This window comes from Lutra lutra, chromosome 9 (genome assembly GCF_902655055.1).
Source record: "Lutra lutra chromosome 9, mLutLut1.2, whole genome shotgun sequence".
NCBI lineage: Eukaryota > Metazoa > Chordata > Mammalia > Carnivora > Mustelidae > Lutra > Lutra lutra.
This window is the reverse complement of record NC_062286.1, coordinates 119,497,245-119,514,047: the sequence shown is the minus strand read 5'-3', so window position 1 is coordinate 119,514,047 and position 16,803 is coordinate 119,497,245. Positions and strand designations below refer to the sequence as shown.

The following is a 16,803-nucleotide window of genomic DNA, read 5'->3' as shown; positions in this document are numbered from 1 at the left end:
CCAGAGAGAGAACACAGCAGGTACTCCAAATTCCTAGAAATGAATAACTGAACTTTGAGATGGAAAGCAGCTACACAAGCATAATCACACTACAGCAGCTAGGTAACCTATTTGGCATGGTAACTCTACCAAGCCCCTAATTTTAGTAAAAGCAGATTTTAATTGGTGTGAAAATCAATTTAGAATGAGTCTTTAAGGTTTGAAGAAAAGATATTCTTATGTTCAACTGATTCAGGCATAGCTATCATTATTATATTGACAACACTGTCGCTCAGTGCCAGATTACAGCTATCTGGAAGAACAAAGTCCCAAAGCCTTAAAATGGTCTGTGTAAGCACGGAACAACATTTGATGTCTCAATGCAACATGATCATACTTCGAGAAAGGAAACCCAGACCTAGAGAAATAATGAGTTATGAAAATGATTCTTTTAAGTCTACTGCTGAGCTTGCTTTCACTGGCACAAAAAATTACAAAGGAAACTAGAAAAACAGATCAACAGACACCACGCAAACAATACCTTTAACTAGGCTTAGTAAAATCCTTAATAAAACAAAAAGGAGAACTGCTAAATACCAGATAAATGCCTCTAGAATGAAGAAAACCTGGCCAATAATATTAAGCTTATAAGCCTGGCCTTCTAAAAGAGAATACTTACTTGGAATAAAGCAATGATTCTTACCTTGACAAATAAACAGAACTATTCACTCTCCACAGATGGCATTTCAAGGGCCAGGTAACCTCAGCAGAGGTATCTATCTCATAAACCTAAAGCTCTAAGGAAATGCAAATTTTTAGTCTAGTGTTTTTCCAGCCCTAATACTGTTTGGGCATATCAGAGAGAGAGAGAGAGAGAGAGAGAGAGAGAGAGAGAGTTTAATTTTCTCTTTATTCTGTGATTTTAAACAGTTTGCTACATATTTAAATGTAATTTTTTTTATAGTCTTATACTCTCAAGTTTGTCCATGGGACCACAGCTCCAAGTTTATAATGGAAATCAGCAGACAATTTGATATTCATTCCACAAGCAATTTTTCAGCAATCTGTCCACTCTAAAAAGCAATATCCATCTGTTTATATACAGAAAGTTATCTGTGAACCCAGAATTTAGCCCTCTGACACACTCTCAATGCTCTAGCAAAGCCCCTTCTCCTTCCAGAGATGAATTCTCAAGCCACTTATGTAAAACTAGAAATTCATACAATTAAGGGGAAAAAAAATCATTCAAAATTATCCAGTCCATCCCTGTTGTTTTAGACAGGGAAGACTGAGATCCCAGAGAATATTAGGTAATTACAATTTATATGTCTTTACCAAGCATCAAATGCCTGCTATTTCCCCCAATGGAACCACATTGGGCATGTTGGGGAGAATGGCCAGACTTGCACTTTAGTCAGTGGAGCACTCCAAATACAAGTGTCTGAACCTCAGAAAAATCTAAGTATTCAACCACAACCTCCCTCCCTTTACCCCTTCATGTAGAGCAAAGGACAGTGGACAGCCTGAATGCCTTTTTGGGAATATAAACTAGAATCTAGTGATATTCCACCCTTCCTCCCTCCTCTATGAGGTACAGCCCATTTATTCACATCAAGTCCATTATGAAGTAAAAGACACTAAAACCAAGGAAAAAGAACGGGTTTTAGAAACAGAAAAGATAACTAATAATGATACTTGGGCAGATGCCTATCTCTAGCTACTCACTTAAGCAGAGAGACGAAACTGAGTAGAGAAGGACCTCCAAACTTTTCCGGCTCCGACCCTTTTGGTCTTTTACAAAACTTCAGGGAGGTCTGAGATGATTTTATGATGAAATGAGGCCAGCCAGAGAAGGAAAGGAGTTGGCCAAGTATACAAACTGAGTTAGTAGCAGGAATCAGACAGAATGGTCCTCAGGCTCATGACTACGTCCCCAGTTTATCCCACTGCCCCCTTCTCTCTAATTCTGAGTCTAAAAGCTGTACTCCAGGGGTGCCTGGGTGGCTCAGTGGGTTAAAGCCTCTGCCTTCGGCTCAGGTCATGATCCCAGGGTCTTGGAATCAAGCCCCGCATCCGGCTCTCTGCTCGGCCAGGAGCCTGCTTCCTCCTCTCTCTCTGCCTGCCTCTCTGCCTACTTGGGATCTCTATCTGTCAAATGAATAAATAACATCGTTAAAATAAATAAACAATTAAAATAAAAAATAAAAAAAATAAAAGCTGTACTATACCTCAGGTCTGAAACTATTGGGTAGCTGTAGATCAGCAGGCTAACATTACTAGTCATCTTCTCCCCCTTCCAGTTACACATTTTATACATTAAGCTAAAACTGAAAAAAAACTAGGTTTCTATAGACATTCATGTGAAAAATCCTATCTCTACCCTTTCCCCTACCATTGCCTGGGGCAAAAAAAAAAAAAAAAGAGAGAGAGAGAGAAAGGAGGAAAGAAAATGTCTCTCCAAGAGATACACTATCTAAACCATCATCTAGAATCATAAAATGTTATTGCTAGAAGGGACCCTTGTAGTCATCTCATCATTATTTTCTATCATTACTGATAGAATATCATAGATGAATAAACCTTTTGCCACCTGATGAAAAGACTAGAGTACAGAGCAGGGTCTCCTGACTTGTCCCAACAAAAGTCCCTTGTGGTCCCTCTCCATCCTGTCCCTTCCTGACCTGCCCCACCCTACCCTCTACCTCCACCACTGTTATCTAAGCTACTGAGAACTGCTGCCTTTTTGAATACAAGCTCCTGAAGCTACATTTTATTTACCTTGTTTTCCCAGTGCCTTGCAGGTAGTAAACACAGGTGACTTAGAGAGGGCCACATTAGCAGATGGAAAGAATCTCAGTACCAAAGGGCACTGTCTAGGAAAAACGTAAGCCTTCCTTGGCTTAAAGTAAGCAGTCTTCAGGGTTATGCAGGGTCTAAATGCCTGGGATCTAGTACATCCTCCGTTTCTTTTTTTTTTTAAAGATTTTATTTTTATTTATTTGACAGATAGATCACAAGCAGGCAGAGAGGCAGGCAGAGAGAGAGGAGGAAGCAGGCTCCCCATGGAGCAGAGAGCCCGATGCGGGGCTCGATCCCAGGACTCCGAGATCATGACCTGAGCCGAAGGCAGCGGCTTAACCCACTGAGCCACCCAGGCGCCCCCATCCTCCGTTTCTAAACTAGTGTTTACATCATCTAGTTTAGCCAGGAATAGTTACCAAATGTGTTGCGCAATACTGTCCCTCATGCCTGCCCCCACCCCCAACCCTCCCTATGGAGAACTAGATCAACAACTAGAAGGTAAAGGAAAGCAGATATAAGACGATCCTGCATGAGAAATAACACCTCCTCTCTTATGTCTTCACCTCAATAAACAGCATCCCCATCTACAGAACTGCACCAGGTAGAAATCTAAGAAGTCATCCTTGATGACTCTCCACACCAATAACTGTTATGTCTCAGTGCTCAATTCCTTCTACATATACATAATTCTTCATTTGAAACACCATCATCTCCTACTTGTATTACCACAACAGCCTCCTCCTTACTGGTCTTTTTACCCATGGTGCTCTAGTCCTCCAAACCACTCCCCAAACAGGTAGCCAGAGATATCCTTCTAAAATGCCCACAGGAGCATGGCTCCCCTCACCCTGCAGTGAAGTCCAAATTCCTCAACTGGGGCAACAAGGCCCTTTCATGACTTGGCTTCTGCTCTACCTACCTTACCAGTCTCATCTCCTCTCTTGTCACATTCACCCATCTTTTGCTTTATGCTCCACCCAGAGAGATGTATTTAACCCCTCTGAGTCTGCTCCTCACCTACAGAATAGGAATAACAATAGTATGTACTCGGGTGGTTATAGGAAAAAATAACACGTGTTAAATGCTTAGAGTAGCACCTGATAACGGAAATGGCCAAAATTCTCAACTATTACCACCACCATCTCGAAACATGCTATTCCTTCTGCCTAGTCTTATCTTTGTCTCCTCCTCAACTCTCCAAATATCTTTTCCTCCTGCCTTATGTCTCTATTTTTCTTGAGATCTGAGCTCAGCCAACTTCTTTGAAGAAACCTCCAAGGCTGGGTTAGTTACCACTCATCTATGCTCTAATAGTGTTTATCCCTATTCACAACATTTCTCACATTGCCTGTTTCCTTGCCTGCCTTCCCCACAAGGCTGTATAGACTCAGATCCCACCCAAGCTTAGGACTGTGCATGGCAGATGCTTAATAATTTTTCTGTAAATGGAAAACTTTCTAATAATGAAGTGTCCAATGGAACCGAATCCCAGCAAGTAGCTAATTCAAATGTTGGCCAGATGGCTGGCTGGTCGACAGGGCTTTAAAAGCCCTTCAACTACAAGATCTTATCCAATAAACAATTCAACACATTCAGACCTCATTATCGCACTCAGGGGTTTGGACTTAATACATAGGTAATGTTAAGCCATCAGATCTTTAAGCAAAGTGCAACATGCTCAGATCTGTTTGTTGCCCTATTATCCATCTCTGGAACACCTCCCACCCCACCCTGCTGGTATCAACACAAAATTCCAACTACCTTTCAAAAACACCATATTCCACCATGTCCCAAACACAGAAAAACCATCAAACCTAAGGGAATTTTGTAAGGCATTTAACTCCATCTTAACCACCTGCAAGCAGTGAGTATTCATAAACACCCTCTAGGAACCCAAAGCTAATCCTTTTCGTGTGACTTTATGGAAAGAGGAGAGCAGAGAGAGTGCATTTCATAAAGGTAATCCATTTAATCGTCCTCTGAGTAGTTTTGATCCGAGCTGCTGTCACAGCACTGCTATTCTTCATCACTGCAGCCTGATATGCCCAAACCCTGGATAGTCGGAAAGGCAGGTGCAAACAAGGCCAGGGTGGAGAGTCCTCTGTGTTCTATTTCAAGGGTAGGAGGTCTCTTTGGAAGATACAAAAGGGGCAGACATTTCCAGAAAAGGCTTCTGTGATAAGGAACTCCAATCTACAGCAAAAAAAGCGGGAAAAGAGCTTAGCCAGAGGTACCACTAGGCCTCAGTTCCAGCTCTGGGGCTGCATGCCACACCCTACTGCAGATAAGGACTAATCATTTTGCATTTACAAAGCACCCTGAGGTAAAGGAAGGCATTAAAAGTGCCAGCTTTGGGGCGCCTGGGTGGCTCAGTGGGTTAAGCCACTGCCTTCGGCTCAGGTCATGATCTCAGGGTCCTGGGATCGAGCCCCGCATCCCCGCATCCGGCTCTCTGCTCAGCAGGGAGCCTGCTTCCTCCTCTCTCTCTGCCTGCCTCTCTGCCTGCTTATGATCTCTGTCTGTCAAATAAATAAATAAATAAAATCTTTAAAAAAAAAAAAAAAAAAGTGCCAGCTTTGCCAGTCACTGAAGGACCCAAAAAAAAAAAAAAAAAAAAAAAAAAGTAGGATTCCACTTATATGGGGTTCTTAAAGTAATGAAATTCAGAGACAAAATATGACGGTGGTTGTCAGGAGCTTCGGGAACAGGGGAATAAGGGAGTTGGTGTTTAATGGGTACAGATTTTCAGTTGGGGAAGATAAAAAAGTTCTAGACCACGACAGTTAGTGGTGATGGGTGCACAACAGTGTTAATGTACTTAATGCCAGACAACTATCCATTTAAAAGTGGTTAAAATGGCAAATTTTACCTCATGTATGTTTTTACCAAAGAAAGAAAAGAAAAGAAAGAAAGAGAGACAAGAACAGAACAAAATCCACACTGGCTTCAAAGTTATTTTGTTTGAGGTTATCAATTACATGACCCTGAGCAAGTCCATGTAACCTCTCTAAGCATGTTCCTACCTCTGTAAAACAGGGATAATGATACCTAATTCAAACATTCCGCTCTGAGGAATAAATGAGATACCCCACAGAAAGTCCTTAGTCCAGGAACTAGTACCTGGTAAGTACTTAATAAGTGTTAGGTATTATTTTTCCTCCTCCTACTACTACAATAGACTTTCACAGCCATTTCTCAGTCTCCACACAAACAGCATCACAGAGCCACAATGAGTGGCTCAGTTAATGATGCTACATCAAATCCTCTGCCCATGAAAGGTGTCCTGTCCTCACCACTTGTTACTTTAGTGACTTACCAAGGCAAGTGCCCGATCTTGCTGTGTCTCAATTCTCAATTACAGCTGTAAAAAGGAGACTTAAAGCAAACTCTCAAGACCTCTCACAGAACTGGGTTAGAAATCGGATGATTCCAGAAGAGTACTATACACCATAAACAAAGTACCATATGATAAGAGTAATGACTATGAGAACTGGTACACCTGTGCACAGAACCTGAACTCCTTTTAATGCTAAACCTGAGGCATGGAGAGAGGTTGGAACTAACAAACTTTCTCAAGATCTAAATTTACTCAGGATTCCTGGTCTGTTAAGGCCTGAATAAGTAATTTAGTGCCCCTTCCAAAGGTGTCAAGGGATGGCAGAAATAAAACTATTACTGGTCTGCAAACCAAAAGACTGGGAATTATAATTCTGATTCTGTCACTAAGGCAGTCTGTAAATTTAGACAACTTACTTCCCCTTTCCAGTGCTAACAGGGTAGGGGGAACAAGGCAGATAAAAAAGACCAGATGGTAAAGACCCCTTCCAGGTGCTACATACAACTCCTAAATGCAGAATTTTGGAAAGAGGAGAGCACAACAGACCTCCAGACTGCAAAGAACAAATACAAAACATCAGAAGACTCCTTCAAGATGCAGCCCAGGAACTCGTATTTTTAAACATTCCCCATAATAGAGATCAAACACACTGGAAAACTAGAAACTTGCCAAAGTTAATTTTAGTTCACTTTTACCCACTCTTGGTCTCAACTGAAAAAAGGAAAAATAAAACCCTATTTCAAGCAGGGAGTTGAAGCAGTTGACTTGAGCCATTTCCTGCTTCTCCTTCCCCAAGTAGGAGCTAGAAATCTAAAACTATAGAGAACACAAAAGGTCTGGCTGCGGGCGGGGGGGGGGGGGGGGGGGGGGGGGGGCAGGGACATCCCACAAATAAAATAAAGGATAGACCTAAGGACTTAAGCCTTCCTTAAGCCAAAAACCCAGAGAACGTCAGCTGAGCTTGAGATCTGGAGTCCCCTACATTCATCAAATTCTACGGGGCAATACTAGCAAGAAATTCAGAGTAATTTCCTTCCCCTCGGACCTCCCGTATCCCCAGAATGGGATTTCATCCATAGTACAACGGACACTACCCTAGGAGTCAGGGAAAACTGAGTGACCCATGGGTAAGTCAAAATCCTCTCTGCACTAAGGGATTACACAAGCTCACACTAAGAAATAAATAACAGGTACTTCTAGTACCACGGCTTTACACTTCTGTAGCTACTAACTGTGATTGGGAGCAAATTATTTTACCTCTCTGCGCCTTGCCTTCTGCTTTTGTAAAGGGGAATACCCCAGAAGGCCGTCCTGAGTATTAAATAAGGTTTACTAAGTTCCTCGTCAAGTCCATTAAATGTTACCTGTTGGTATTAAACGATTCTCTCACATACTAGTTCCCTAAATCCACAAACATCCCGCGAAGCGACTTTCTTTTCCCCATTTTAAGGAGGGGCAAACTGAAGCTCGGCTGCACGGTGGGGCTTGCGTGAAGTGCGGAACACCGCCCCAGCTCGAGGGCGCGTTGTTGCTCCTCTCTGAGCCCCAAGGTGTGCAACGAGCCCAGCAACGGCAGCGCTGGGGGCCAAGGCGGCGCTGAGGCCCGTGGGGAGCGAGGCAGGGCCAGCTGTGCGCGCCTCGGGGAGCCGGCAGACCGAGCCCGGAGGGGGAGCCGGAAGAAGCCCGGGCCGGGACCAGAGCCCGGGCCCGGCCCGCCCAGGCCTCCCCTGCGCGGCCTCCGCTCCTCTCCCTCCTCCCCTCGCCGGGCGGGGCGGGGCGCGAGCACAAAGACTTCAACTTCCGAGCGGGCGCGGGCCCACCCCGTCAACTCCTAGCCCAGGCCCGGCCCGCGAGGAGGAAGCGGACAGGGAACGCCAGGCGGCAGGGGGCAGGCGCTGAAGGGCCGGGCCAGCGACACGGGGTTTGCTGGGGGGAGGTGCGGGGGAGGGGAGGGGGCCGGGAGTTACTCCCGCTCCTGGGACGCCCAGAATGGCCGAAAAAAAGTGTTTCTAAAAATAGGCAGCAACCCGCGCGAAGAGGCGGGTGGCCGAAAAGGAACAAGGAACAGTCCCCCACACCCCGAAGGAGGCGCCCGTGGCCCCCACTCACCCGCGCCGAGAGGTCTGGAGGAAGCCGCGCGGCGCGGAAGGAGGCGGTGCCGCCGCACTCGGGGGCGGAAGGGAGGGAGAGGAGGAGGAAGAAGGCGGCCCCGGCCGCGGCGTGATGGAGCTGAGCACACGCGCGGGAATCGCCCCCGCCGCCGCTGCCGCCCCCTCAGCTTCTCCCGGCTGCGCCCGCCCTACGCCCGCGCCGCTCGCGCGCCCCGCCGCACTGACAGCGGCGCGAGCCCCGCAGCCGCGAGTCCTTCCCTCGGCCGGCACCACTGAAGCGCGCGGGGGTGGGGGCGCCCCGAACGGCTTTCCTCAGCTTGGCTCCGCCCGCCGCTCCGGCCCTGATCCTGGGCCCTCCCTCCCCACCCCCGCCTCTGTCTCCAGAGGAGGACACGGGGACACAGCGCTAGGAGTCCGCAGCCCCACCCTGACAGAGCCCGTCTTCCCGAGTGCACGAGCTCTCTCCACCCCCTCAGCCTCGCTTTGGAAAGGTCCAGAGCTTCGGCGGGGAGAAGAGGAAGGCGGGGCCAGGGCGGGGCCTTGACGGGGAGGAGGAACTGAGGAGGGCGCCTGGGGAGGCGGGGCTAAGGACTGGAAGGGTTGGGGTGGGAGAGACAGAGACTCTCCTACACCAATAAGCGAGCGGAAGGGGGGCAGGGTTGAGAGGGTGGTGATGCCGGAGAAGAGAGAAGCGCAAAGCAGGTATGGAAGACGGTGGAGGCCACGCGGAGCCAGGAGCAGGGCTGCACTTGGAAGGAGGGGTTGCGGGTGGGGCTAAAGGGAGGCCGTGCCCATAGGAGGAGTCAAGGGTGGAGGGAGACTGAGGCGAGGCTGGAGGAAGCGGAGCCCTTAGAAGAGGGGGCGGGAGACGGTGCGGAAGAGAGATCCAGAAGGGAGGAAAAACTGAAGCGGGACAGAAGAAGGCAGGCCCGGAAAGAGAACAGGGGGGAGGGGGCCCAAAGGTGGCCGCTATGGGGATGAGCCGGAAGGAGGCGTGACCAAAGGCGGGTCGCGAGGCTGGAGCTGGAGATGGGCGGGGCCTGGAGATGGGACCCAAACACGTTGGCGGGGAGCGGTGCCCGAGGAGTGCGTAAGGGACGCAGTAGGAAGGAGCTCCAGGTCCTCTCACTTTCAGGGAACCGGGTGGAGGGGAGGAGGATAGCTCCTCGCTGCTTAGTCTAGGACTGGGCGGAGAGGCCGCAATTGGGTTGGGTTTGGGGAGGACGTGCCACTCCCACCTACAAAGGAGGTTTCAAGTACCTTTACCCTTCTAGGGTGCCGGAAATGTTTTATAACCCGATCTGGGTCGTGGTCCTCTCTCCTGAAAATTTCTCCTGCCGGAAACTCTGACCCAAATCAGTGTTCCAGCCTCCACGAAACAATGGGAGGGGTCTTCCAAGAGCACACGAAGACCATTGCCCTTCAGTCCTCAGCTGTATAGACTTCCTTGAGGGCTGTCGAAAGTCTCCATGTGGCCGACTTGTGATTTCATGATTGTATTTTTCACATTGCTACCCCCAGAACCTGCCAAGTCCTAAAAACGGCAGAGTTTGAATGGAATCCTGGCCCTGCCACACCAACAATTACAACTCTGCTATGTTGTTTGATGACCTCCAAGTCTCCCTTCAGAGGAAGAAATCAAATTAGAGAGATAGTAACACTGAAGACCAAGGCCAAGAACATTCTTCCCCTGCCCCTTCTAACTCCGTTTAAATATCACCTCCTCAGAGAGTACTTTCCTGAACACCCCACCTAAAGATGTTCTCTAATTTGGACTCATTCATTTCCTTCATGGCATATCTTAGTCTTGTCATTTATTGGTCTGTTTGTATGTCTTTGTCTGTCTCCCCACTAGAAGGTAAATTCCTTAAGACCAAGAATCTTTGGTTGAGTACATCACTGTTAACCAGACCCGGTGCAATGGCTGGTATAGACTTAATGTTCAATAAACACTTCAGTAAATGAATCAATCAACCCATTAAGGAATTGATCCCTGCCAGTCTCCTCTGCTCTGCTTCTGGCCACTCCTAGCCACTGGCCTCCCTCCCTTTGTACTGGCCTTACCATGTGTACTTGAATACACCACAGTCTCTCAGCAGCCTCTGCTATAGCATAATTCTCTCCTTGGACTGCTCTTCCCCTTCTGCCTAGATGCCTCCTGTTCATCCTTCAAAACTCAGTGCGGGGGCGCCTGGGTGGCTCAGTGGGTTAAGCCGCTGCCTTCGGCTCAGGTCATGATCCCAGGTCCTGGGTTCGAGCCCCACATCAGGCTTACTGCTCAGCGGGGAGCCTGCTTCCTCCTCTCTCTGTGCCTGCCTCTCTGCTTACTTGTGATTTCTCTCTGTCAAATAAATAAAATCTTTAAAAAAAAAAACAAAAAACTCAGTGCGGCGGGGGGGGGGGGGGGGGGGCTGGGTGGCTCAGTGGGTTAAGTCTCTGCCTTCGGCTCAGGTCATGATCTCAGGGGCCTGAGATGGAGTCCCGCATCGGGCTCTCTGCTCAGCAGGAAGCCTGCTTCCTCCTCTCTCTCTGCCTGCCTCTCTGCCTACTTGTGATCTCGCACTCTCTGCTAAATAAATAAATAAAATCTTAAAAACAAAACAAAACAAAACTCAGCGCCGGAACCACCTCCTCTGAAAGGCTTTCTCTGACCTCCCATCAGCCCCACCACCAGCTGTTCACCCCTCCCTGTTCATAGCCTCTACTATAAAACTTGCCTGTGCAGGTGATAATCCTCTTCCTGCTGGCACTGAGGATTCTATTCACAGCTTCATAGGTCCTGACCTGCCCTCTGCTACCATTCTGACCTTATCCCCTCCTGAATTGCTTTTGCCTCCTCTTACTCTCCTCCAGCCACACTGGCCTTGCTGTTCTTCTGACATGCCAAGCGTACATACTGCTGACTTCAGGGCCTTTGCACTTGTGTCTGCCTCAAATGCGCTCCTCCTCGAATGGGCATGGCTCACTCCTTCAGGTTTCCACTCAAATGTCACTTCCTCAGAGAGGCCTCCCCTGGCCCACATTTAAAATAACGACACCATGGTGCACCTGGGTGGCTAAGCCGGTTAAATGTCTGCCTTCAGCTCAGGTCATGATCTAGAGATTGAGCCCTGCGTTAGTTAAGCTCCTTGCTCAGCGGGGAGCCTGCTTCTCCCTCTCCCCTGGCCTGCTGCTCCCCCTGCTTATGCTTTCTCTCTGCCAAATAAATAAATAAAAATAAATAAATAAATTAGCAACACCCTGGAGTGCCTGGGTGGCTTAGTTGGTTGAGCATCTGACTCTTGGTTTTAGCTTAGGTCGTGATCTCAGGATCGTGACATTGAGCCCCATATCACACTCTAAGCTCAGGGCAGAGTCTGTTTGAGATTCTTTCTCTCCCTCTCCCTCTGCCCCTCCTGCTGCTGCCTCACTCACTCTCCCCAAAATAAATAAATCTTAAAAAAATAAAATAGCATCACCCTACTTCTCTGTACCCTTTCCTGCTGGATTTTTCTCCATAGAACTTACTACCACCTGAAATATGTGTTCATTTGTTTGTTGTCTCCTTTCTGTCCCCACCTTCCACTACATTTTTTTGTGATCTTTACAAAGACAGGGTTTTATCTGTTTTGCTCATTCCCCAGTCTCTGGAATGAATATTTGTTGAATGAATGACTATGAATTAAATAGAGATGTGTTAGGAATACTCTGTGTTGTCCAAAAGAACCCCTGAAGATTAGAGCATGAAGGGAAATGACCTGAGGTCTTGAGATCAAGCCCCACATCAGGCTCCATGCTCAGGCTGGAGCCTGCTTGGGATTCTGTTTCCCTCTTCCTGCCCCTCTCACTTGTGTGCACATTGTCTGTCTCTCTCTCTCTCTCTCTCTCTCTCTCTCTCTCCCACCTCCTTTTTTTCTCTCTCTTTCAAATAAATAAAAATTTAAAAATATAAAAAGTTTTTTAAAAAATAAAGAATAGACTGATGATAGGAATTGTCTCACATGGTTATAGAGGCCAAGAAGTCCCATCATCTGCCATCTGCAAGCTAAAGCTCCAGCAAAGCCATTAGTATAATTCAGTCCAAGTCCAAAAGCCCAAGTTCCAGGAGCAGTGATGTCCAATGTCCTGGGCAAGAGAAGATGGATGTCAGTTCAAGCAAAGAGCAAATTTGCCTTTTTATTCTATCCAGTTTTCAACAGATTGGATGACACCCACCTCCATTGGTGAGAGTGATCATAGTGTACCAGTTCAAATGCTAATCTCTTCCCAAAACACCCTCACAGACACACCCAGAAATGTTTTACCACCTATTGGGCAGGCCTTAACCCAATCAAGTTGACACACAAAATTGACCATCACAACCACCACGAGGAAAAGCCAGCCGGAGAAATAAAGCCATCACAAGAAAGAGGGCAGCACTAAGAAAACATTGTTGAAAAAATGAGCCAGAGACCTGATATAACCAACCATACCAGAAGCTTGACCCACCTTTGGACTTTTCCATGAACCAATAAGTCTTTATGGTTTGAGTAGCTTTAGTTGGGGTTGTTGTAACTTGCAACGAAAACAAATTTCCTAACAGATGAGTAGGGTTCAACAGGTGGGGTACAATGCCTTACATTTTTATAGGGAGTTTGTTTACAGAATACTGGAGGGTATTCCAAATAAGGGGCATAGTAAGTATAAAGGCAGGAATGTAAGAGCTAGCACAAGGGATGAGCTGAGCTGGGAAAGATGAGATACAAAAGATAGGCTAGAACTAGTATCTAGAGGAACTGGTTTCTACATTCAACTTGGTACATAGTGGGAATCACTGAAAAGTTTTGAGCTGAAGTTGCTTTAGTATGATAATGTGTCAAGGTCAGAACTAACTTTAGAAGTAATCTGGTTCAACTTTGAGTTCTTTTGTCTTCATTTCACAGATGAAAAAATGTAACACTGCCAACGTCTCACAAATGGTGGTAGGTAAAGGAACCAGGATTTAAACCCAGAGCCAGCTGAACCCCAAGGCATACATTCAACCTCTTCCTCTCCCCGCCACTAATTCTGCTCTGTGAGCTCACCCTGAATGGGTGGATCTCTCTTCAAACATTTGACCATGAGGTTTGTAGAGCTACCGGAGCCAGGATGAGAAAGATGGATGTGAAAGAGGGGAGAGTAGAAGGACCCACCGGGTATCTTCACTGGAGACAAGGAATGAAGGCAGATGAGGAAGACAGGTGAATTAGGAGGAAGGGATAGGTGAGGGAGAGGTGGTAAGGGCGAATTAGCAGGACCTGGAGAAGGAGCAAATGGAAGGATATAAGGAGTCATTGAGGAAGACCCAGTCTTGTCATTAGAACAGGCTTTGAAAAATCAGATAATAATATAATAATAATATATTATTATATTATATATAATACATTATATTTTATTTATATAAACTTATATAAATAAAATATATAATGATATATTTATATAATTTTATATGTTATATATTATATATTTTATATATAAAATACTATATAATAATAATTTGTTGTTGTTGTTGTTGTTAGCATAATAATAATAATGTTAAAAATCAGTGCCAGGCAGGTCCCATAAATGAGCAAAGTGGGTTATGTGTAAGATAATAAAGAGTAATAGAGTCTGTAGTTAGCTGGGAGTTCATGCTCCTTCTAGAAGAGGCAGCTACTAATGTGGGATAGAGATGCCCAGTATTATTGCCAGTTACCAGGTCTTAAAAGAAACAAAAACAACCTCTAAGTCCAGATTTTTAAATTAAATTGGTTTTTAAGTGCTGGCAACTAATTCAAATTAAAAGAGCACTGTCCTTGCCAAAAAACTCATACCTTAGGGCTGAGTTTGGCTTGTGAGCTGCCAGTTCGTGCCTGCTAATTAATTTTAGTCCAAACCTCCCTGCACTACTTACCAGCTGTGTGCTCTTGAGCAAATTACTTCACCTCCGAAGTCCTAGGTTCTTTTTTTTTTTTCTTCAGAGAGATTTTATTTATTTATTTGAGACAGAGAGCATGCATGCACAAGCAGGGGCTTGGGGAGGGTGGGAAGAGGAAAAGGGAGAAGCAGACTCTCTGCTGAGCAGGAAGCCCAACATGGGGCTCAATCTTAGGACCCCAGGATCATGACCTGAGCCAAAGACAGACGTTTAACCAACTGAATCACCCCAGTGCCCTTGAAGTCCCAGGTTCTTATCTGTAAAATGGGGATAATTAATTCCCCACATTAGAGGGTTGCTGTAAGGATTTCTAGAAATAAATGTATGTAAATCACTTAGCACAGTGCCTGACCTAGAGCTAGCAAACACTCAAAATAGTTTTATCATCAGTGTGAAGGTTATTCTATTTCCTGTAACCCATGAAATCATGAACTAGAAAAAATAGAAAGGTCTTCAAAGACATCTCATCCAGGAGGTTTCAAGCCAGTTAAGCTATAGAACCCTCTTTTAAGCCAGACCTTTCACAGAGAGACAGTGAAAACAAAACAAAACAAAAACAAAACAAACAAAAAAAAAACCAGTTGGGGGATGAGGTGGCTTTGAATAGGGGAAGGGAACCTAAACTATGGCCTACTAGGCCTTCCCACCGCTCCCAGCTACAAACCACCCTCCTTAAGCTGTAGTTCCTCCACAAAATTCCAGGGTGTTGCAGAACACAGTTTGAGAATCAGCATTATATTCCAGATCCCATTTTACAAATATGGAAACTGAGGCTCAGAAGGGCATAGAAATTTGCCTAAGTTTCAGTGACAGGAAGGGATTCCTGCCTTCTGTGCTAATGCACTTTCGACTGGGAATGGCGCTCCTTCCTTCCTGTCCATTAGGTTGAGAATAAAATCTCTCTCAGTGTTTCCCTGTTTGGGTAAGGAGTAGCCCCCACGAGCATTGACCCAAGGCCCCAGGATATAGCCAGGTTCATGGTGGACAACTAGTTGGATGGGGAATGAACTCAGGCTTACAAAAGTAGAAAAGGAATTTATCTGGAGGGTACTGGGAGCTCAGAGAGCTGAGGTGCCGGGACCAGAGACACAGATGTTACTAGAACTCCTCTCCAGTCCTTATCTTTCCTTCTCTCTGCATGTAAGCTTTTCTGCTCAAGGCTGGACACAGCCGCCACAACTCTGAGCTTGCACAACTCTCAGCGGCTCCACCAGACAACCTGAAGACTTCTGCTTCCAGTCTTAATGACAGAATCTTAAGCAAGGACTTTGATTGGCCCAGCATGACTAGGGGCTCATCCTGAGACCAATTATCCACTGTTGGTGGGGTCAAGTACCGTGACTGGCCCAGCTTGAGCCAGGTGCTCACTCTGTAATCAATCATTGTCAATACAGATGTGGGAACGGAGAAAAAGATGGCAGCCCCCATTAGAACCACACGGTCAGAGAAGGAAAGGAGCCTTTCTCTCCTCAGTGAAGCTTACTTCATCTCTCCTGCCATGCACACCTGCCACTAGCTAAGTTTAAATGAAAGGTTCTACTCTCCAAGCTTTGTCACCCTTTATTTATGACTATTAGAGAACACACATCCAGCTTACCTAGAGAATGGAGGCATATTTGTCAATTTTTGTATCCTTCCAGCACAGTCAAATAAGAAGCCCCCTAAGTGTATCAGACTGTATTGTATTTAATTAATCCTTGGAAATATTTAGTCCAACTCACCCATTTTACAAATAGAGAAATGAGACCTAGAGAGGGTAACTCACATGTCTTGAACACTGAAGGCTGTCCATCAGAAGAGTTACAGAACCAGGGCTAGAGACTTCTCATCTTGACTCTAGACCAGGGCAGATTAAACTCTGTGTTTAATCCTTGCCAGTAGGGACATCTGAAAAAAATAGAACACCTATCTCATTTTGGATGTGCCCATTGGCAAATTTTAGCCAGGAGCCCAAACCTCCCTAGTGTTCAGCAATTGATGACATCAGAGCCAGATATCAAATGAACAGGCCTTGGTTCCAACCCCAACATTGCCTCTTACTAGACAAGTTTCTCAGGCTCTCGAAGCCCCCAATTTTCTCTGTAAAATGTGCATAAATTACATTTACCTTGAAAGTTGGGAAGACTATGGGGCGCCTGGGTGGCTCAGTGGGTTAAGCCGCTGCCTTCGGCTCAGGTCATGATCTCAGGGTCCTGGGATCGAGTCCCACATCGGGCTCTCTGCTCAGCAGAGAGCCTGCTTCCCTCTCTCTCTCTCTCTGCCTGCCTCTCTGTCTACTTGTGATCTCTGTCTGTCAAATAAATAAATAAAATCTTTAAAAAAAAAAAAGTTGGGAAGACTAGCAATAATGTGTATAGTGTCCCTGACACATAGAAGCTCCTCAAGAAATAGTAAGCTCTTCTAATGATTGTTGTTGATGATAAAGAAGATGAAAAAACAAGAGCTTTGACTTCTCAAAGGAAAGAGAATTGTTCCTGAAGCTCTTCTCTTGGAGAACATAAATCCATATCTTTCCTGAGCAAAGGAAAGGAAGAGAAGAAGGGAAAGTGGGCAAGCTGTGACAGTCTCTACCCTCCCCTGAACATTACTGTGCCTTCTCTACCCCAAACTCTGCTCCATCCCACTGCAGTGCTGAGACCACCAACTTTGAGCCATCCTAG

The 16,803-nt window shown here is 46.0% G+C and overlaps 1 protein-coding gene across 7 annotated transcripts in view; it reads right to left on the bottom strand.

Annotated features, from left to right (window-relative positions):
* The window catches only part of RALY (RALY heterogeneous nuclear ribonucleoprotein), an 81,215-nt gene extending 72,855 nt beyond the window's left edge, over positions 1-8,360 (bottom strand). For 2 of the 7 annotated variants that reach the window (XM_047746348.1, XM_047746342.1), the window contains exon 1: positions 8,228-8,360. The gene's annotated coding sequence lies outside the window, so the exon portion shown is untranslated. Of the gene's footprint in view, positions 1-3,700; positions 3,799-7,482; positions 7,874-8,222 lie in introns of those variants that run through there. The other 5 variants (XM_047746344.1, XM_047746350.1, XM_047746343.1 and 2 more) reach the window with 5 other exon arrangements.
* Positions 8,361-16,803: the final 8,443 nt, after the last annotated feature.